Below are 23550 nucleotides of genomic sequence, written 5' to 3'. Positions count from 1 at the left end.
TTACAAAGGTTATAGATTGGTAAGGCTAATTATAACGGGATGAGACACAGACTGACGACAGCAAACTGGACCAAAGTGTTACGCGCTAAAACTACAGAAGAGCAGTGGGAGGTGTTCAAAACTGCAGGACCAGTGTATACCCCTCAGGGGAAAGAGCTCTGCTCACCAAACAAAACAGCCATGGTTGACAAAAGAGGTGAGAGATAAATAAAACTAAAGGAAAGAGGATATAATAGTGCAAAGCATAGTGTAGATCCAGGGGACTGGAAGAGATATAAAGTACAGCAAAGGAAGGCACAAAAGATCGTAAGAGCTGCAGAAAGGGAATATGTAAAGAAACTTTCGAGGGACATCCACATTAACACAAAAAGTATTTACAATTCTATTAGAAGAAAAAAGGTAGTCAAGGTTCATGTGCGTCCTTATAAAAACAGATGGGGGTAATATAGCAAATCTAAATAAGGGCACGGCAAACTTGTTGAATAATTCCTTTGTGTCGGTCTTCTCAGTAGAGGAAGAGGATAATATAGCTGACATTCCGGGGAAATGAATAATGAATCAAGGACTGGAACTCACTAAAGTTAACATAAGCAAGAAAACAGTATTACAAAAAATAATGGCATGAAAGACTTACAAATCCTTAGGTCTTCATGGCTTCCCCCCTACAATTTTAAAAGAAGTAGGTGAGGAAATTGCAGATGCTTTAACCATAATCTTCCAAAACTGTTTTGATTCAGGAATTGTCCATTTAGATTGGAAAATTGCAAATGTAACTAAAGCAGCAAACCTGAGGACTGGGAGAATTTTATAATTCAGCAGAGGAGGACAAAGGGTTTAATTAGGAGGGGGGAGTATGAGAGGAAGCTTGCTGGGAACATAAAAACTGACTGCAAAAGCTTCTATAGATATGTGAAGAGAAAAAGATTAGTGAAGACAAACGTAGTCAGATTTACGTGAATTTATAATGGAGAACAAAGAAATGGCAGATTAGATATTTGGTTCTGTCTTCACGAAGGACGACACAAATAACCTTCCTGAAATACTAGGGGACCGCGGGTCTAGTGAGAAGGAGGAACAGAAGGATATCCTTATTAGGCGGGAAATTGTGTTAGGAAAATTGATGGGATTGAAGGCCGATAAACCCCCGGGGCCTGATAGTCTGCATCCCAGAGTACTTAAGGAAGTGGCCCTAGAAATAGTGGATGCATTGGTGATCATTTTCCAACAGTCTATCGACTCTGGATCAGTTCCTATGGACTGGAAAGTAGCTAATGTAACACCACTTTTTAAGAAAGGAGGAAGAGAAAAAACGGGTAAATATAGATTGGTTAGCCTGACATCAGTAGTGGGGATAATGTTGGAATCAATTACCAAAGATGAAATAGCAGCGCATTTGGAAAGCAGTGACAGGACCGGCCCAAGTCAGCATGGATTTATGAGAGGGCAAGCATGCTTGACAAATCTTCTAGAATTTCTTGAGGATGTAACTAGTAGAGTGGACAAGGGAGAACCCGTGGATGTGGTGTATTTGGACTTTCAAAAGGCTTTTGACAAGGTCCCACACAAGAGATTGGTGTGCAAAATTAAAGCACATGGTATTGGGGGTAATGTACTGACGTGGATAGAGAACTGGTTGGCAGACGAAAAGCAGAAAGTCGGGATAAACGGGTCCTTTTCAGAATGGTAGGCAGTGACTAGTGGGGTGCCACAGGGCTCAGTGCTGGGACCCTAGCTATTTACAATATACATTAATGATTTAGATGAAGGAATTGAGTGTAATATCTCCAAGTCTGCAGATGACACTAAGCTGGGTGGCGGTGTGAGCTGTGAGGAGGACACTAAGAGACTGCAGGGTGACTTGGACAGGTTAGGTGAGTGGGTAAGCGTATGGCAGATGCAGTATAATGTGGATAAATGTGAGGTTATGCACTTTGGGGGCAAAAACAGGAAGGCAGAATATTATTTGAATGGCGGCAGATTAGGAAAAGGGGAGTTGCAATGAGACCTGGGTGTCATGGTACATCAGTCATTGAAAGTTGGCATGCAGGTACAGCAGGTGGTGAAGAAGGTTAACGGTATGTTGACCTTCATAGCTAGGGGATTTGAGTATAGGAGCAGGGAGGTCTTACTGTAGTTGTACAGGATCTTAGTGAGGTCTCACCTGGAATGTTGTGTTCAGTTTTGGTCTCCTAATCTGAGGAAGGACGTTCTTGCGATTGAGGGAGTGCAGCAAAGGTTCACCAAACTGATTCCCGGGATGGCAGGACTGACATATGAGGAGAGACTGGATCGACTGGGCCTGTATTCACTGGAGTTTAGAAGGATGAGAGGGGATCTGCCGGGACTGGACAGGTTAGAGGCAGGAAAAATGTTCCCAATGTTGGGGAAGTCCAGAACCAGGGGATATAGTCTAAGGATAAGGGGTAGGTTATTTCGGACTGAGATGAGGAGAAACCTCTTCACTCAGAGAGTTGTTAACCTGTGGAATTCCCTGCCGCAGAGAGTTGTTGATACCAGTTCATTGGATATATTCAAGAGGGAGTTAGATTTGGACCTTACGGCTAAAGGGATCAAGGGGTATGGAGAGAAAGCAGGACAGGGTTACTGAGGGAATGATCAGCCATGATCTTATTGAGTGGTGGTGCAGGCTCGAAGGGCCGAATGGCCTACTCCTGCACCTATTTTCTATGTTTCTATGTTTCTATTTAAGAAAGGCGAGAGAGGAAAACAAGAAAATGATAGGTCTGTTAGTCTAACATCTGTTGTGAGGAAGTTATGGGAATCTATAATTAAGGACAGGGTGACTGAGCACTTCGACACATTTGAGGTGATTGGAGAAAGCCAACATGGATTTGTAATGAGTAGGTCATGTCTAATGAACCTAATTGAAGGTTTTGAGAAAGTAACTGAAGTAGAAGGGAATTTTTAATAGATGTCATGATTGTTGGTGTCTCGCCTGGGCTGTCTATTGGGATTGCCCTTTCCTCAGGTTATTCCCTCTGTCTGTCCACCAGGTGTGGTGTGAGTTCCACATTGTAGTCTGCCTCTGGTTCAGCAGTGTTGTTGGTGAATCTACTTTTGACTTGGTCTACATGCCTCCGGCAGGTTTTGCCATTGTCTATTTGTACAACCAGTAGCCTGTTCCCTTCCTTGCCCGTTACTGTCCCTGCACGCCATTTGGGACCCCTGCCATAGTTTAGTACAAACACTTTGTCCCCTATCTCATTCCACCTCCCCCTCGAATTTCGGTCATGGTACTCAGTTAGCTTACGGCGCTTTGCCTCAACAATTTCGTGCATATCTGGGAGGATTAATGAGAGCCTTGTCTTTAAGGCCCTTTTCATCAACAGTTACCCAGTCAATGAATGCGGACGAGATCTGTATGCCAGCAGCAGTCGCAACAGGCAGCCCTGCAGCGTGGGACCTTGGATTTTAAGCATGCCTTGTTTAATGATTTGCACTGCTCGCTCCACCTGGCCATTGGAGGCCGGCTTGAACAGTGCCGTCTTAACGTGATTTATGCCGTGGTCAATTATAAAATCTTGAAATTCTGTGCTGGTGAAGCACGGACCATTATCACTGACCAATATGTCAGGAATTACGTGCGTTGCAAACATGGTTCCAAGGCTCTCCACAGTGGTGGAGGTTGTGCTCAAGTTTAAAATGGTGCATTCGATCCACTTTGAAAATGTATCTACAACTACGAGGAACATTTTTCCCATGAATGTGCCCGCATAGTCTACATGCACCCGCGACCACGGTTTGGTGGGCCAGGGCCAGGGGCTCAAGGGAGCCTCCTTGGGGGCATTATTTAGTTGGGCACAAATGGTGCACCACCGGACGCAGAGCTCCAAGTCCGTGTCAATGCCAGGCCACCAGACGTGGGATCTGGCTATGGCCTTCATGAGAACAATCCCCGGGTGCTCGCGGTGGAGCACCCGGACAAACGCCTCTCTGCGTCGCAGAGGCATGACTACTCAGCTGCCCCACATCAGGCAGTCTGCTTATAGTGACAGCTGATGCATGCGCCTATGAAAGGGTTTGATCTCCTCGGGGCAGGCATCGCGAGCCTCTGCCCAGTCACCAGATAAGACACATCTTTTTACTAAGGATAATGTGGGGTCGCTGGTCGTCCAGGCTCTGATTTGGCGAGCCGTCATGGGCGAACCTGTGAACTCAAAGGCATTGATTGCCATGACTATCTCACAGTCCTGTTCGTCAGACCCTTCTGTGGTCGCCAGGGTTAGCCTGCTAACCGCGTCGGCACAGTTGTCTGTGCCTGGTCTGTGCCTTATGGTGTAGTCGTAAGACGCCAGCATGAGTACCCACCGTTGAATGCGTGCCGAGGCGTTGCCGTTTATTGCCTTGCTCTCAGATAGCAGGGACATGAGGGGCTTGTGGTCGGTTTCTAACACGAACTTGGCCCCGAAAAGGTATTGGTGCATCTTTTTGACACCGTACACGCACGCGAGCGCCTCCTTCTCTACCATACCGTACCCGCGCTCCGCCCGCGAAAGTGACCTGGAGGCATAAGCTATGGGTTATAATTTGCCCGCACTATTGACATGTTGTAAAACGCACCCGACCCCTTACGCTGACTCATCACATGGAAGAACTAGCTTTTTACCTGGATCAAAAAAAGCTAAAACACAGTTGGAACATAGAAGGTTGCATGCCTTATTGAAGGCGCGTTCCTGGGCATCCCCCCAAAACCAATCGTACCCCTTTCTGAGTAGCACGTGGAGAGGCTCCAGCAGCATGCTTAGGTTCTGCATAAAGTTCCCAAAGTAATTGAGTAGCCTGAGAAAGGCGCGCAGTTCCGAGACATTCCGAGGCCTGGGTGCCAGGCGAATTGCTTTTGTTTTGGGCTCTGTTGGGTGGATTCCATCAGTGGCAATCCTTCTGCCCAAAAATTCAACCTCGGGCGCGAGAAACAGACACTTGGATTTCTTCACTCTTAGGCCTACCCGATCCAACCGCTTTAGTACTTCCTCCAAATTGCGGAGATGAGAGTCGGTGTCCCTGCCCGTGATAAGTATGTCGTCTTGAAATACAACCGTCCCCGGGATGAACTTGAGCAGACTCTCCATGTTGCGCTGGAATATAGCAGCTGCCGACCTGATGCCGAATGGGCATCGATTGTACATGAAAAGGCCTCGGTGTGTGTTGATGGTGGTGAGTAGCTTAGACTCTTTGGTCAGTTCTTGCATCATATACCCAGATGTGAGGTCTAGTTTTGAGAAAAGTTTTCCTCCAGCCAATGTGGCAAATAAGTCCTCCGCTCTGGCAGCGGGTATCGGTCCTGTAGGGAGACTCTGTTTTTGGTAGATTTGCAGTCCCCACAGATTCGTACGGATCCATCAGGCTTCATGACTGGGACGATGGGACTTGCCCAGTCGCTAAATTCCACGGGTGATATAATGCTTTCCCGCAGAAGCCTGTCTAGTTCATGTTCAATCTTTTCCCTCATCACATAGGGTACAGCTCTAGCATGCTGTGTGATGTAGATTTTGACTTTAACCCCTTTGAAGGTGCCCACACCTGGCTGAAAGAGATGTTCAAATCGACTTAGACCTGTTGAGCAGGAGGTCCGTTCCTCTGATGATATGGCGTGAACATCATCCCATTTCCAATTTAGTTTAGCCAGCCAGCTTCTCCCCAGCAGTGCTGGGAGGTCTCCAGGAACAATCCACAGGGGAAGTCGGTTCACTGTCCCTTTGTGTGTGACTGAGAGCATGGCGCTGCCAAGGACTGGGACGATTTATTTCGTATAGGTCCTTAGTTTGGTGTCGATCCTTGTGAGTTTTGGTCTGTTGCTTTTGTGCGGCCACAGCTGTTCAAATTGTTGAGCGCTCATGAGAGATTGACTCGCTCCCGTATCCAGCTCCATGGTGACGGGTATCCCGTTGAGTAGGACCTTCATCATTATTGCAGGCATCTTGTTGTAAGAACAGTGGCCATTGATCGTGTTGACCCGCTGTACCTCGGTGTCCCTGTTACTGTCCCCACTGTCTTGTGTTCCGCTTTCCGACCCTTCCGATTCGTATACCAGCCGAGCTGCCATTTTCCTGCACATGCGGGCCAGATGCCCTGTATAGCTGCAGTTTCTGCAAATGACGTGCTGAAATCAACACTCCCTTGATGAGTGCCTTCCCCCACATCTCCAGCACAGACCGCTTCCATTGTTTCCGAAGGATGAGCTGCGTCTGGATGATCTCTTGAGCTTCTCTCAGTTTGTAGTTGATTGCTCGCATTGTGGGTTGATGAGGTGTAAATGGCCGTTCATGTGGCCCTTGACGGCTTCTGGCGCCACTGCCTGCTATTGAGGGCCTGCTCTCCTGCCTTTGTCTGTGTGTGGGGGTAGCGGCTTGTTTCACACTGTGAACCCCTTGTTCCGATATTTCATTAGTTGTCGTACCTGCAGTGTAGATCAACCTCGTTTCTTCTTCTCCTGCCAAGAATGTCTGTGCAACCAGTGCTGCTGCCTCTAGAGTCAAGTTCTTGGTCTCTATGAGCTTTCGGAATATGCCTGCGTGGCCTATTCCTTCAATAAAAAAGTCTCTCAGTACTTCTCTCCTTAGTTCATCGGAGAACTCACATAAGTTAGCCAACCTCCAAAGTTCCACCACGAAGTCGGGTATGCTCTGGCCCACACAGCGTCTGTAGTTGTAGCACCTGTGACTGGCCATGTGTAGGCTGCTCGCTGGCTTCAGGTGGTCTCTTACCAGTGTGCTCAGCTCTTCAAACGACTTGCTTGCTGGTTTCTCGGGTGCCAGCAGGTCCTTCATTAAGGCATATGTTTTCGAGCCACCGCTGGTCAAGAGATGGGCTCTTCTCTTGTCTACCTTATCATTGCCTAACCAGTCTTTGGTTATGAAGCTTTGCTGGAGCCTTTCTATAAAGTTCTCCCAATTATCTCCAGCATTGTATTTTTCATCTGAGCCGTTGGTCGCCATTCTGTGGATTCTGTAATCCCGTAACTCGTCGCCACTGTAAAATCCTGTCCCTGCAGTACAGACTTACATGAGGCACATGCTGAAGTCAAGGGCACTCAGGACCTGCACCTTTATTACACAGCACTCAAATGCCACACTTGCCTGAGACCTACTTTTATATACCTGCGTGGGGCAGGTATCCAATGTCTCCTGCAAGTGCACCTCTGGTGGTAAGGTATGCTGGTGGTTACAGGTCATATCTAGTTACAGTCATGTATAGCATGGTAAGATACAGTTATATGCAGTAGTGTGAGATACATGACACTAAGTGTGAAGTTAGCCATTTTGGACCAAAAAAGGATAGATCCGAATATTATTTAAGTGGTGAAAATCTAGGAACAGCGGCGGTCCATATGTACAGATCACTGAAATGATCACTGAAATGTAGAAGTCAGGAAACAAAACATCATAAAGGCTAATGGAATGATAGCCTTTCTAACTCAAGGGCTAAAATATAAAGGGAAGGCGGTTTTGTTTCAGTTATACCAAGCTCTAGTTAGACCACATCTGGAGTACTGTGTACAGTTCTGGGCATTAGAAAGGATATATTGGCCTTGGAAGAAGTCAGCACAGATTCACCAGAATGTTACCAGGGCTCCAAGAGTTTGATTATATAAACTAGGCTTATATTCCTTGGAATATAGAAGGTTAGGGGTGAAATGAATGAGGTTTTTAGGATTTTGTAAAGGATTGATGAGATCGACAGGGAGAAACTTTATCCGCTGGTGGGGAAGTCTAGGACAAGAAGTCATAACATTAAAATCAGAGCCAGGCCATTCAGGAGAGAAGTTCGGAAACACCTCTTGATGCAAAGGGTGGTAGAAGTGTGGAACTCTCTCCCACAAAAAACATAGATGCTAGCTCAATTTATAATTTTAAATCTGTGATCAACAGATTTTTGCTAGATAAGTGTACAAGGGGATATGGAGTCAAGGCAGGGGGATGGAGTTAGGATACAGATCAACCTTGATTTCATTGAATGGCGGAACAGGCACGAGGAGCTGAATGGCCTCCTCCTGTTCCTATGTTCCTATCCCTAGATTGTCTGGAGTAATTTTAACATTCATCATGCAGCAATAGCGAATGGGCAGCCCATCTTACACCCCACTCCATTGCCTTTTCCATTGACTTCAATAGATAAAAGAAAGATAGAAAGACTTGCATTTGTATAGTGCCTTTCACAACCTCAGGATGTCCAAAAGCACTTCACAGCCAATTAAGCACTTTTTGAAGTACTTTTGTAGTCACTGTTGTAACGTAGGAAACATGGCAGACAATTTGCGTACAGCAAGCTCCCACAAACAGCAATGTGATAATGACTAGATCATCTGTTTTAGTGATGTTGGTTGAGGGATAAGTATTGGCCAGGACACCGAGGAAAACTCCCCTGCTCTTCTTCAAAATAGTGCCGTGGGATCTTTTACATCCACCTGAAAGGGCAGACGGAGCCTCGGTTTAACGTCTCATCCAAAAGACAGCACCTCCAACAGTGGAAATCAGTGGTGTACCATGAACTTCTGTTAATTAGTTTTTTATATGGAACATAGGACCTGGAGCAGGCCATTCAGCTGCTCGAGCCTGTTCCGCCATTCAATTAGAGCATGGCTGATCTCAACTCCATTTATCTGCCTTGATTCTGTAATCCTTAATACCCTTGCCTAACACAAATCTATCAATCTCAGTTTTTAAACTTTCAATTGTCCCCAGCTTCAACAACTTTTGGGTCAGAGAGTTCCAGATATCCACTCTCATTTATGCGAAGAAGTGTTTCCTGATATCACTCCTGAACGGCCTAGCTCTAATTTTAAGGTGATTCCCTCTTGTTCTGGACTCCCTCAGAACCAGCTGTCACCCACCCTTACCCGTGGCTAAGTTGTTCCCGTACAGTTATGACACCGACACCTCGAGGGGCAGGGAGGTGTTACTACAGTTGTACAGGGCCTTGGTGAGGCCACACCTGGAGTATTGTGTACAGTTTTGGTCTCCTAACTTGAGGAAGGACATTCTTGCTATTGAGGGAGTGCAGCGAAGGTTCACCAGACTGATTCCCGAGATGGCGGGACTGACATATCAAGAAAAATTGGATCAACTGGGCTTGTATTCACTGGAGTTCAGAAGAATGAGAGGGGACCTCATAGAAACGTTTAAAATTCTGACAGGTTTAGACAGGTTAGATGCAGGAAGAATGTTCCCAATGTTGGGGAACCAGGGGTCACAGTCTAAGGACAAGTGGTAAGCCATTTAGGACCGAGATGAGGAGAAACTTCTTCACCCAGAGAGTGGTGAACCTGTCTACCACAGAAAGTTGAGGCCAATTCACTAAATATATTCAAAAAGGAGTTCGATGTAGTCCTTACTACTCGGGGGATCAAGGGGTATGGCGAGAAAGCAGGAATGGGGTACTGAGGTTGCATGTTCAGCCATGAACTCATTGAATGGCGGTGCAGGCTAGAAGGGCCGAATGGCCTACTCCTGCACCTATTTTCTATGTTTCTATGTTTCTATGTCCGATAGCAGCAACTGCTCACCAATACAAAAGCAAAATACTGCGTCGCTGGAAAACTGAACTAAAAGCAGAAAATGCTGGAAACACTCAGCAGGTCAGGCAGCATCTGTGGAGAGAGAAACAGAGTTAATTGGCTAGAAATTCGGTATCACGTTTGGGGTGCTAACTTTTGAGAAGCTGGAAGCTTAGCGCCAGACACTAAATAATCCCGCTGCCCGCTAAACTCAATCTCGGTGCTCAAAGATTGCAGGGGAGCATTAAATGAGGCACTAATGGCTTAGCTGGGTGGCATTAGGTTCCAAACGATAACGAACATGATGGGGCTGAAATTGCCCACTGCCTGAAATGAGGCGCACCTACGGTTTTCAATGTGTTCTGGTCACCCCAATGCATGGGGCGGCCTAACCGTCGAAATTCAGCACTTCGGAGATGTTTTTGCAGCCTGGCGGAAGTGGCCTCATCATGTGGGCGGAAGTGGCCTCATCAGTGCCGCGCTGATGACATCATAGCGCTGACGCATCACAACGTCTCTCCCCTTCCGTTAAAGGGGACGGCCGCTGCGAACTCTGCAGCCACTTTAGTGGCAAAACCTGGGCCACCGGGGAGAGTTTCGGCCAAGAGGGGGTGCCAGGCTGCCTGTTGGCGGCCCGGCCGAACCGGCGGTCACAACTGTCGGACAACAAAAAAAAAACATGGCGGCTGCGGCAGTGCGCCCTCCCCTTTAAGGGCAGCCGGCTGCCATGCCACAGAGAGTGCACCAGTGCACCGATAGAAAAAGCTGTCGGGGCCACCGACCGGCGGTGTGGCCAATCACGCGGGGCAATTCCAGGAAAGGGGTAATTTCCCGAGGGGCAATTTCATGAAGGGGTCCTCACCAGTCAGTAAGGGATCGGCGATTGCACAATGCGGTGGAAATATGGGCGGAGCGGTCCCAGACACTGCTCCAAAACTGAGGAAGGGCAATTTCCAAAATGGCGGCGCCTCAGCGGCCATTCTGCGCCACCTCGTGGCAGTTGCTTTCAGGCGGCCATTGGCCTTACCGGATTGGACAATTTCGGCCCTGAGGTGTTGTGTAATCGGGAGTGAGCATTGGCGAAGGCGACTTCCAGTCATTAAAGGGTCACTGGAGTCAGCATACTGGCCCCCAATAATTCGGGGAGTGCAGAACGGCGATCTGCTGTGGGATCAAATGCAAAGTCCTTTGACGGGCCCCAACACACCGGGCACTAAGCAGCCTTTATTTGGCTGCTGATACATCCTGTACTCTCTGCCACTCATGACTGATCTCTGGAACGGAAGATGGGTTCTCTTTGGGTTCCCTTTAAGTATCTCCCCGCCAGCCGGCTGGTACACGCCTCCGCTCCCTGGCGCTGTCGGCGTAAGGCAGTGAGGCGGGGTGCGCTACTGAAGTATGTAGATCGGGCCGCTCGCTGACATCACGATCTGCATGGCGAATGGTGCCCTGGCACTAACTGTTATCACCGGTGGTACGGGGCTGGCAAATTTGCCGTGAACGCGAGATTTGCCCCACGGTTGCGCTACTGCCTGAGCGCCCCGTTAGTGCCCCCGCCAGGTGCTAACTGGGCGCACTAACGTGCCGAATTTCTACCCCAACGTTTGAGGTCGATGACTGGAAAAAGTTAGAGGTGCAATGGAATTTAATCAAGTGCAGGGGCAAGGAGAGGTGGGAGGGGAGCATAGAACAAAGGGAAGGTCTGTGATAGGGTGGAAGCCAGGAGTGATTAAATGATTGCGCAAAGCAAAAGGAGATGGTCACGGGACAAGTAAAGAAACAAAAGATGGGTCTAGAAGAGGTGTAAATGAGTTTGGCAGAATAATCAATGGTTGACAGCTGAAAAAATTGGGGCAGAGGTTATATTATGAAAATGTTGAAATCTATGTTGAGTCCAGAAGGCTGTAAAGTGCCTAATTGAAAGATGAGGCACTGTTCCTTGATCTTATATTGAGCTTTATTGGAACAATGCAAGAGACCGAAGACAGAGAGGTCAGAATGGGAACAGAGCGGGGTGACCAGATGCTCGAGGCCAAGCTTGTGACTGAACAGAGGTGTTCCACAAAGCGGCACCCAACCTGCGTTTGGTCTCCCCAATGCAGTATCTGTAATGGTGACCATGAAACTACCGGATAGTCATTAAAAAAAACATCTGATTCACTAATGTCAGTTGGGGAAGGACATCTGCCGTCCTTACCAAATCTGGCCTTATGTGACTCCAGACACACAGCAAATTGGTTGACTCTTAACTGCCCTCTGAATTGGCGGCTCACCACTAGCTTCTCAAGGTCAATTAGAGATGGGCAATAAATGCTGGCCTTACCATCGACGCCCACATCCCATGAACGAATTTTTTAAAAATGTGGAGGAGACTGCAACGTGAGCAGTGAATACAGTATATCAAATTGGAAGAAGTACAAGTAAATCGCTGTTTCATCTGGAAAGAGTGTTTGGGGCCCTGGACATGGGGAGGGAGGAGGTAAAAGGGCAGCTGTTGCATCTCCTGCGTTTGCACGGGAAGGTGGCGTAGGAAGGGAAGGAGGTGTTGGAGGTAATTGAGAAGTGTACCAAGGTGTCACGGAGGGAGCAGTCCCTTCAGAAGGCTGAAAGGAGAGGGAAGGTGAAGATGTGTTTGGTGGTGGGATCATGCTGGAGGTGACAGAAATGGCGGAAGATGATCCGTTGACTGTGGAAGCAGGTGGGGTGAAAGGTGAGGACAAGGGGAACCCTATCATAGTTCTGGGAGGTAGAGGAAGGGGTGAGAGCAGAAGAGCGTCTAATGGAACGGGCACGGTTTGAGGGCCATGTCAACCAGATTGGGGGGAAGCCTTGGTTGAGGAAAAAGGAAGACATATTGGAAGCATTAGCATGGAAGGTGACATCATCAGAGCAGATGCGACGGAGACGAAGAATCTGGGAGAAGGGAATAGAGTCCTTACAGGAAGCAGGGTGGGAGGAAGTGTAGTCCAGGTAGCTGTGGGAGTCAGTGGGTTTATAGCGTATGTTTGTCGATAGCCTATCCCCAGAAATGGAGACAGAGAAGTCGAGGAAGAGCAAAGTCAGAGATGGACCATGTGAAGGTGAGGGAAGGGTGCAAATTGGAAGCAAAGTGATTGAAATTGTCCTGTTCAGGGCGAGAGCAGGTGATTACAAATCATAGATCGATATATTTTTAACCAATAAGGGAATTAAGGGTTACGGGGAGCGGGCGGGTAAGTGGAGCTGAGTCCACGGCCAGATCAGCCATGGTCTTGTTGAATGGCAGAGCAGGCTCGAGGGGCTAGATGGCCTACTCCTGTTCCTAATTCTTATGTTTTTATGTAAACCGCACCAATACAGTCATCAATGTATTGGAAAAAGAGATGCGGGAGGGGACCCGAGTAGACTGGAACAAAGAATGTTCCACACATCCCACGAAAAGGCAGCCATAGCTAGGGCCTATGCAGGTTCACATAGCAATACCTTTTATTTGGTGGAAATGAGTGGAGTCAAAGGAGAAGTTGTTCAATGTGAGAACAAGTTCAGCTCGGCAGAGAAGGGTGGTGGTGGATCTGGACTGGTTGGGCCTCTGTTCAAGGAAGAAGCGAAGCTCGTTCAGGCTGTCCTGGTGGGGGATGGAGATGTAGAGGGATTGGACATCCGTGGCTCACTAATAGTCTGCTCACTGGCTGTCACCTTGGGTTCCACAAAACCACTAAGTTCCAACTTCAACCTAGCCTTAATCTCAACATAGATTCAAGAGCTGAATACTAGAGAGAGGTGAAAGTAACTTCCCTCAACATCAAAACAGCATTTGACTAAACAACCCTAGCAAAACTGCAATGAAAGGGGGTCAATGGGAAAATCTTCCATAGGCTAGCATCCTTCCTAGCACAAAGGAAAATGGTTGTGGGTGTTTGGAGGTCTTTCATCACAAGCCCCGAGGACATCACTGCCGGATTTCCTCAGAAAAGCATTCTCTGCCCAACCATCTGCAACTGCTTTATCAATGGACTTCCCTCCATTATAAGACCAGGGGTGAGTCTCTTTGCTCATGATTCAGAGCATTCAGTTCCATTTACAACTCATCTAACAATGAAGCAGCCCGTGCCAGCCTACAGCAGGACCTAGATAACATCCATGCTTGGGCCGATAAGTGGCAGGTAACTTCCGCCCTACATAGGTGTACGGTCATGGCGATCGAGAACCAGAGAAAGCCCAGCCATCAATCTGTGACGTTCAATGGCATCAGTATCACCAAACCTCCATCATAACCATCTTAGGGCCATCACTAACCAGAGGGTTAACTTTTCTTTATTATTCATTCATGGCATCACGGGCAAGGCTAGCATTTATTGCCCATCCCTAGTTGCCCTTGAGAAGGTGGTGGTGAGCCACCTTCTTGAACGCTGCAGTCCGTGTGGTGAAGGTATTCCCAGGGTGACATTGTTATTGCGGTTTGGTACAAATGGCTTGTTCGGCCATTTCAGAGAGCAGTTAAGAGTCAACCACATTGCTGCGTGAATCTGGAGTCACGTGTAGGTTGGACCAGGTAAGGACAACAGATTTCCTTTCCTAAAGGCCATTAATGAACCAGTTGGGTTTTTACAACAATCTGTTAGTTACATGGTCACCATTACTGATACTAGCTTTTTATTCCAGATTTATTTAATGAACTGAATTTAAATTCCCCAGATGCCATGGTGGGACTTGAACTCATGTCTCCAGACCATTAGTCCAGGCCTCTGGATTACTAGACCAGTAGCATAACCATTATGCTAACGTTCCCGTAACTGAACCAGTCTTATCAACACCAGGCAGAAGCTGGATATTCTGCGGGGAGTGGCTCACTTTCAGATCCCTCAAAGCCTTTCCGCCATCTAAAAAGCAAAATCAGCAGTGTGATGGAATACTTGCCACTTGCCTGGATAGATACATCTTCAACAACACTCAAGAAGCTTGACACCATTCTAGACAGAACGGTTTCCTTGATCAGCCCCTGTACGATGGGACTCTATCCAGCCCCTCCACCACCACTGGCCTGTGGCTGCAGTGTGTATGGTCGACAGGATACATCATCATCATCACAGGCAGTCCCTCGAAATCGAGGAAGACTTGCTTCCACTCTAAAAGTGAGTTCGCAGGTGACTGAACAGTCCAATACGGGAATCACAGTCTCTGTCACAGGTGGGACAGACAGTGGTTGAAGGAAAGGGTGGCTGGGGAGTCTGGTTTGCCGCACGCTCCTTCCGCTGCCTGCACTTGGTTTCTGCATGCTCTCAGCGATGAGACTCGAGGTGTTCAGCGCCCTCCCGGATGCTCTTCCTCCACTTCGGGTGGTCTTTGACCAGGAACTCCCAGGTGCCGGTAGGGATGTTGCATTTTATCAAGAAGGCTTTGAGCGTGTCCTTGAAACACTTCCTCTGCCCACTTGGGGCTCGCTTGCCGTAGGAGTTCTGTATAGAGTGCTTGCTTTGGGAGTCTTGTGTCGGGTTGCGAACGATGTGGCCCGCCCAACGGAGCTGGTCGAGTGTGTTCAGTGCTTCGATGCTGGGGATGTTGGACTGGTCGAGAACACTGACGGTGGTGCATCTGTTCTCCCAGGGGATTTGCAGGATCTTGCGGAGACATCGTTGGTGGTATTTCTCCAGCAATTTGAGGTGTCTACTGTATAATGTCCACATCTCTGAGCCATACAGGAGGGCGGGTGTCACTGCAGCCTGTAGACCATGAGCTAGGTGCCAGATTTGAGGGCCTGATCTTCGAAAACTCTTCCTCAGGTGGCCGAAGGCTGCGATGATGCACTGGAGGAGGTGTTGAACCTCATCGTAGATGTCTGCATCCGATAGGATGCATTTGTAAGCGGTTTTGATCCTAGCCCAATTGCTAGGCGGACGGTTCGAATCGCCCCCGCCTTATGAAAATTCTAAACCTGGGGATTATTATTCAGAGTGTAAATAAAATAAGTCACGGACAGGAACGCTTCGGTGAAAAATCGTACTTATATTTATTTGGTCTAACATACACTTGCTAAAACATGCACTACTAAATGAAATCACTGTCTCGGTTGAGAATACGGAACAAAACTGAGGACCTGTAACATGCAGTAATTCTTTGGTGGATTCTAACTCCACCCCTACCAATGATTACCCAGTCAAAGTTTCCTCCCCAGGATAGCCCTAAAAGGCTTCACTTCTGACAAAACCATGAGCTCTTAGTCTCACCCAGCACGCCTGGGATCTCTGATTACCGCTTGGGACACTCGCGATCATGCTCACCACTACACACACAGTTGGTTCCCTCGCTCAGCTCAGCTTTATGGGAAGTCACTGCCTGGTTTTCAATCTCGGTGGCTTCTTCTGCAGAACTGCGGCTTCCTCTTCTGGAACATCGATCTTGGTGGAGCGAGAGCGAGAGGGAGAGGGAGCTCTCTCTAGATACAAGCTGCAAACTCCAAGCTACAAGCCAAAAATAAAGTGGAAAAGAGCCTTTCTTTATGGGAGTCTTGCTACCCCTTATCTTTCCCGCCAATCTTTAAAATTCTTTTGTTTCTAAGCACAGGTACTGAGTCAGTGATGGGCCATCCAACCCATGTGTATTGGACTAATGGCCCTTAGTCTGGAGCATATCTCTCAGCCTTTGTGTTGGGAAAGACCTGGTTCCTCTTTGGCTGGCCAGGCTAGAGGGTTCATTGTTCTGCTCTTCTTCTGAGGTGGAGGTGAGAGGTGCTTTTGCATATTAGAGTGGCTTGGTCAATGGCCCCCCTTCCTGGCCGACAGTTCTTTTGTCAATATTCATGGCCCCCTTCCTTTAGCTGGGACTGGTGGGCGAACCCGTACATGACTGACATTTCTTTTCTCAGAGCTAACTGCCATACAGTCTCCAGAGTCTTAACAAAAAACAACTTTTTCACGTATCGACTGAGTCCATTCTTTAAACAGAAACTTTGCAATCTCTTCAGTCCCCGGTTTGATGCTTTTTCTTTCCATAAAGCATCACTCGACGAGAGAGCAAAGGCCAAAGTCTCCCACAAGTGAAGCTGTTCCCCTGATTGTACATTTTAAAACCCCAGAACTGTACCCCTTACTGCGTGTCACAGTTCCCTTCTACAGAGTCAAGACAACAGTGCAAACAGCTTCTTAACACATTCAAATGGTGGGTTCCACTCCACAAAATGTTACAAAAGAAACACCGCGCACATTGCGCAATGCAGAGTTTAAAACTCTAACCAGAATATATAATACACTTACTTACAGAACTTTGGTACATTACAAATTTTAGCAGGGAGAAACTATCATCAACATACCTCAATTACAGCTCTCCGGGTCGATGTAACTCCCCTTGCCACTGCACTCGGAGCATCTGGCTCCGTCGCCTGCAGCTGATGTAAAACAAGTAGCCTATAAGCAACAATTGTATGATAACCAATGCATGGGATCAGACACGGATCCAGGGAGAAATCTCTACACTCAGACCAATGTCCCACCACGGTGGCGAGACAATCCCCTTTATCTCCTCCCTCAGTTCTACTGTCTTTTGCTCTAAAGTGTAAAAATGTTTCTGGGAGAGCTCAATGGCCTTTATTAACTCAGTGAGGTGTTCCGGAAGAAAAGGGATCGGGTACCTGAAATGCTCCACATAGTCCTGGAGATGCGTGAAGGTGTCGTTCACGGTGAGGTGAATGGTCGAGGGTTCGGGGATGGGGGTAACTCGCTCTTGTGCCACTTGAGCCTTGGGTTTTGTTATGTATCTGGATTTGTATATACTCTGTACAGCCACCAGAGGGCTCATTCCCCCGAGTCCCAAGGGATCTCATAATCCCTTGGGAGCACAGGTATTTAATAGTGCTTCACAGGTTGGAGAGGCACTCTGGAGACCTGCAATAAAGGACTAAGGTCACACTTTACTTTGAGCTCACAGTGTTCAGTCTGACTCTTTCTACCTACACTACAACTGGCGACGAGATACAGATAGCGAACCCAAAGATGCAAAGAACAGTGGGCATCCTGGAGAAATTCTTGGAGGGAGATGATTGGGAAACTCGACCAATATTTCGTGGCCAACGAGCTAGATGGCCAAACGTAGAGTGATCCTCCTCACCGTCTGTGGGGCACCAACGTATGGCCTCATGAAGAATCTGCTCACTCCAGCGAAACCCACGGAGAAATCGTACGACGATTTGTGCACACTAGTCCGAGAGCATTTGAACCTGAAGGAGAGCGTCCTGATTGCGAGGTACTGGTTCTACACCTACAAAAGGTCTGAAGGCCAGGAGGTGGCCGAGCTAAGACGCCTGGCAGGACACTGTGAATTTGAAGGACATTTGGAGCACATGCTCAGAGACTTTTTCGTGCTTGGCATTGGCCACGAAACCATACCTCGCAAACTTTTGACTGTAGAGACCCCAACCTTGAGTAAGGCCATAGCGTTAGCCCAGGCGTTCATTGCCACCAGTTACAATGCTAAGCAAATCTCTCAGCACACAAGTGCTGCTACAAGTACTGTGAACAAAGTGATGTTGTTTTCGAATCATAACAGACAGGGCAGGTCACACATACCTGCAGTTATCGTCCGCAGATGTCTCAGAGTCCACCATCAAGGGTGATGAATGCAAGCCCATTAACACCTTGTTGGCGCTGCAGGGGCGATCATCATTTCTATTCATGCCGATTCAAAGGATATATTTGCAGTGGCTGTGAAACAATCGGACACCTCCAACGAGTGTGCAGGTGAGCTGCAAAGCCTGCCAAACCTACAAACCACTACGTTGCAAGGAGGACAGATCCACGGAGGATCACGACCCAGTGTCCCAGTGTCTCTGTGTCTCTGTGTCTCTGTGTCTCAATGTCCCAGTGTCCTAGTGTCTCTGTGTCTCAGTGTCTCAGTGACCCAGTGGCCTAGTGTCTCTGTGTCTCTGTGTCTCAGTGTCTCAGTGACCCAGTGGCCTAGTGTCTCTGTGTCTTTGTGTCTCAGTATCTCAGTGACCCAGTGTCCTAGTGTCTCTGTGTCTCTGTGTCTCAGTGTCCTAGTGTCTCAGTGTCCCAGTGTCTCTGTGTCTCAGTGTCTCTGTGTCTCTGTGTCTCAGTGTCTCAGTGTCTCAGTGACCCAGTGTCCTAGTCTCTGTGTCTCTGTGTCTCGGTGTCTCAGTGACCCAGTGTCCCAGTGTCTCTGTGTCTCTGTGTCTCTGTGTCTCAGTGAATTAGTGTCCGAGTGTCTCTCTGTCTCAATGTCCCAGTGTCCAAGTGTCTCTGTGTCTCAGTGTCTCAGTGATCCAGTGTCCTAGTGTCTCTGTATCTCTGTGTCTTTGTGTCTCAGTGACCCAGTGTCCTAGTGTCTCTGTGCCTCTGTGTCTCGGTGTCTCAGTGTCTCAGTGTCTCAGTGACCCAGTGTCCTAGTGTCTCTGTGTCACTGTGTCTCAGTGTTCCAGTATTCCAGTGTCCCAGTGTCCTAGTGTCTCTCTGTCTCAATGTCCCAGTGTCCTAGTGTCTCTGTGTCTCAGTGTCCCAGTGTCTCAATGTCTCAGTATCTCTGTGTCTCCGTGTCTCAGTGTCTCAGTGTCTCAGTGACACAGTGTCCTAGTATCTCTGTGTCTCTGTATCTCAGTGTTCCCGTGTCCCAGTGTCCTAGTGTCTCTCTGCCTCAATGTCCCGGTGTCTCTGTGTTTCAGTGTCCCAGTGTCTCAGTGTCTCAGTGACCCAGTGTCCTAGTGTCTCTGTGTCTCTGTGTCTCTGTGTCTCAGTGACCCAGTGTCCTAGTGTCTCTGTGCCTCTGTGTCTCGGTGTCTCGGTCTCTCAGTGTCTCAGTGACCCAGTGTCCAATGTCTCTGTGTCACTGTGTCTCAGTGTCCCAGTGTCCCAGTGTCCTAATGTCTCTCTGTCTCAATGCCCCAGTGTCCTAGTGTCTCTGTGTCCCAGTGTCCCAGTGTCTCTGTGTCTCTGTGTCTCGGTGTCTCAGTGCCTCAGTGTCCTAGTGTCCGAGTGTCTCTGTGTCTCGTTGTCTCAGTGTCTCAGTGACCCAGTGTCCTAGTGTCTCTGTGTCTCTGTGTCTCAGTGTTCCAGTGTCCCAGTGTCCTAGTGTCTCTCTGTCTCAATGTCCCAGTGTCCTAGTGTCCTAGTGTCTCAGTGTCTCAGTGTCTCAGTGACCCAGTGTCCTAGTGTCTCTGTGTCTCTGTGTCTCAGTGACGCAGTGTCCTAGTGTCTCTGTGTCTCTGTGTCTCAGTGTCTCAGTGACCCAGTGTCCTAATGTCTCTGTGTATCTGTGTCTCTGTAGTCCAGTGTCCCAGTGTCCTAGTGTTTCTCTGTCTCAATGACCCACTGTCCTAGTGTCTCTGTGCCTCTGTGTCTCAGTGTCTCAGTGTGCCCGTGTGTCTGTATCTCTGTGGCTTAGTGTCTGTGTCCCAGTGACCCAGTGTCCTAGTGTCTGTGTCTCAGTGTACCCAGTGTCTCAGTGTCTCAGTGTCCCAGTATCTCAGTGTCCCAGTGTCCCAGTGTCTCTGTGTCTAAGTGTCTCAGTGTCCCAGTATCTCAGAGTCTCTGTGTCTCAGAGTCTCAGTGACCCAGTGTCCCAGTGTCTCTGTGTCTCAGTGTCCTCGTGTCTTTGTGTCTCAGTGTCCATGTGTCTCTGTGTCCTCGTGTCTCTGTGTCTCAGTGTCCATGTGTCTCTGTGTCTCTGTGTCTCAGTGTCCCAGTGTCTCAGAGTCTCTGTGTCTCAGTGTCTCAGTGACCCAGTGTCCGAGTGTCTCTGTGTCTCAGTGACTCAGTGTCCCAGTGTCTCTGTGTCTCTGTATCTCTGTATCTCAGTGTTCAAGTGTCCTCGTGTCTCTCTGTTCCAATGTCCCAGTGTCCTAGTGTCTCTGTGTCTCTGTGTCTCAGTGGCCCAGTGTCCTAGTGTCTCTGTGTCTCTGTGTCTCTGTGTCTAAGTATCTCAGTGACCCAGTGTCCTAGTGTCTCTGTGTCTCTGTGTCTCAGTGACCAAGTGTCCTAGTGTCGCTGTGTCTCTGTGTCTCTGTGTCTCAGTATCTCAGTGACCCAGTGTCCTAGTGTCTCTGTGTCTCTGTGTCTCAGTGACCCAGTGTCCTAGTGTCTCTGTGTCTCTGTGTCTCTGTGTCTCAGTGTCTCTGTGTCTCAGTGTCCCAATGTCCCTGTGTCTCAGTGTCCCAATGTCCCTGTGTCTCAGTGTCTCTGTGTCTCAGTGTCTCTGTGTCTCAGTGTCTCTATGTCTCTGTGTCTCAGTGTCACAGTGTCTCAGTGTCTCAGTGTCACAGTGTCCTAGTGTCTCAGTGTCCCAGTGTCCCAGTGTCTCTCTGTCTCAATGTCCCAGTGTCATAGTGTCTCTGTGTCTCAGTGTCTCTGTGTCTCTGTGTCCCAATGTCCCTGTGTCTCAGTGTCCCAATGTCCCTGTGTCTCAGTGTCTCTGTGTCTCAGTGTCTCTGTGTCTCTATGTCTCTGTGTCTCAGTGTCACAGTGTCTCAGTGTCTCAGTGTCACAGTGTCCTAGTGTCTCAGTGTCCCAGTGTCTCTGTGTCTCAGTGTCCTAGTGTCTCATTGTCTCAGTGTCTCAGTGTCACAGTGTCCTAGTGTCCCAGTGTCCCAGTGTCTCTCTGTCTCAGTGTCCCAGTGTACAAGTGTCTCATTGTCTCAGTGTCACAGTGTCACAGTGTCCTAGTGTCTCAGTGTCCCAGTGTCCCAGTGTCTCTGTGTCTCAGTGTCCCAGTGTTCTAGTGTCTCGTTGTCTCAGTGTCTCAGTGTCTCTATGTCTCTGTGTCTCAGTGTTCCAGTGTCCCAGTGTCTCTGTTTCTCAGTGTCCCAGTGTCCTAGTGTCTCTGTGTCCCAGTGTCCCTGTGTCTCTGTGTCTCAGTGTCTCAGTGTCCCAGTGCCCCAGTGTCCGTGTCTCTGTGTCTCTGTGTCTCAATGACCCAGTGTCGCTGTGTCTCTGTGTCTCAGTGACCCAGTGTCCTATTTTATCTGTGTTTCTGTGTCTCAGTATCCCAGTGTCCGAGTGTCTCTGTGTCTCTGTGACCCAGTGTCCCAGTGTCTCTGTGTCTCTGTGTCTCCGTGTCTCTGTGTCTCTGTGTCTCTGTATCTCAGTGTTCAAGTGTCCTCGTATCTCTCTGTCCCAATGTCCCAGTGTCCTAGTGTCTCTGTGTCTCTGTGTCTCTGTGTCTCAGTATCTCAGTGACCCAGTGTCCTAGTGTCTCTGTGTCTCTGTGTCTCAGTGACTCAGTGTCCTAGTGTCTCTGTGTCTCTGTGTCTCTGTGTCTCAGTGTCCCAGTGACCTAGTGTCTCTGTGTCTCTGTGTCCCAGTGTCCCAGTGTCTCTGTGCCTCAGTGTCTCAGTGTCCCAGTGCCCCAGTGCCCCAGTGTCCCAGTGTCTCTGTGTCTCTGTGCCTCAGTGACCCAGTGTCCTAGTGTCTCTGTGTTTCTGTGTCTCAGTATCTCAGTTACCCAGTGTCCTAGTGTCTCTGTGTTTCTGTGTCTCAGTATCTCCGTTACCCAGTGTCCGAGTGTCTCTGTGTCTCAGTGTCTCAGTGTCTCAATGACCCCAGTGTCCCAGTGTCTCTGTGTCTCTGTGTCTCTGTGTCTCAGTGTTCCAGTGTCCCAGTGTCCTAGTGTATCTCTGTCTCAATGTCCCAGTTATCTAGTGTCTCTGTGTCTCAGTGTCTCAGCGTCTCAGTGTCTCAGTGTCCTAGTGTCTCTGTGTCTCTGTGTCTCTGTGTCTCAGTGGTCCAGTGTCCCAGTGTCTTAGTGTGCCAGTGTCTCTGTGTCTCAGTGTCTCAGTGTCATAGTGTCCTAGAGTCTTCGTGTCCCAGTGTCCCAGTGTCTCAGTGTCTCTGTGTCTCTGTGTCTCTGTGTCTCCGTGTCTCAGTGTCTCAATGACCCAGTGTCCCAGTGTCTCTGTGTCTCTGTGTCTCTGTGTCTCAGTGTCTCAGTGTCCTAGTGTCTCAGTGTCCCAGTTTCCCAGTGTCTCTGTGTCTCAGTGTCCCAGTGTCCTAGTGTCTCATTGTCTCAGTGTCTCAGTGTCGCAGTGTCCCAGTGTCTCAGTGTCTCCGTGTCCCAGTGTCCCAGGGTCCTCGTGTCTCAGCGTTCGAGCATCCCAGTATCTCAGTGTCTCAGTATCACAGTGTCCCAATGTCCCAGTGTCCACGTGTATCTGTGTCTCTCTGTCTCAATGTCCCAGTGTCATAGTGTCTCTGTGTCTCAGTGTCTCTGTGTCTCTGTGTCTCTGTGTCTCAGTGTCCCAATGTCCCTGTGTCTCAGTGTCCCAATGTCCCTGTGTCTCAGTGTCTCTGTGTCTCAGTGTCTCTGTGTCTCAGTGTCTCTATGTCTCTGTGTCTCAGTGTCACAGTGTCTCAGTGTCTCAGTGTCCCAGTGTCCTAGTGTCTCTGTGTCTCAGTGTCCTAGTGTCTCATTGTCTCAGTGTCTCAGTGTCACAGTGTCCTAGTGTCTCAGTGTCCCAGTGTCTCTCTGTCTCAGTGTCCCAGTGTACAAGTGTCTCATTGTCTCAGTGTCACAGTGTCACAGTGTCCTAGTGTCTCAGTGTCCCAGTGTCCCAGTGTCTCTGTGTCTCAGTGTCCCAGTGTTCTAGTGTCTCGTTGTCTCAGTGTCTCAGTGTCTCAGTGTCTCTATGTCTCTGTGTCTCAGTGTCCCAGTGTCTCTGTTTCTCAGTGTTCCAGCGTCCTAGTGTCTCTGTGTCCCAGTGTCCCTGTGTCTCTGTGTCTCAGTGTCTCAGTGTCCCAGTGTCCCAGTGTCCCTGTGTCTCTGTATCTCTGTGTCTCAATGACCCAGTGTCGCTGTGTCTCTGTGTCTCAGTGACCCAGTGTCCTATTTTATCTGTGTTTCTGTGTCTCAGTATCCCAGTGTCAGAGTGTCTCTGTGTCTCTGTGACCCAGTGTCCCAGTGTCTCTGTGTCTCCGTGTCTCTGTGTCTCTGTGTCTCTGTATCTCAGTGTTCAAGTGTCCTCGTATCTCTCTGTCCCAATGTCCCAGTGTCCTAGTGTCTCTGTGTCTCTGTGTCTCTGTGTCTCAGTATCTCAGTGACCCAGTGTCCTAGTGTCTCTGTGT

The sequence above is a fragment of the Pristiophorus japonicus genome, chromosome 9 (genome assembly GCF_044704955.1).
Source record: "Pristiophorus japonicus isolate sPriJap1 chromosome 9, sPriJap1.hap1, whole genome shotgun sequence".
NCBI lineage: Eukaryota > Metazoa > Chordata > Chondrichthyes > Pristiophoridae > Pristiophorus > Pristiophorus japonicus.
Note: the sequence above shows the minus strand (reverse complement) of the source record.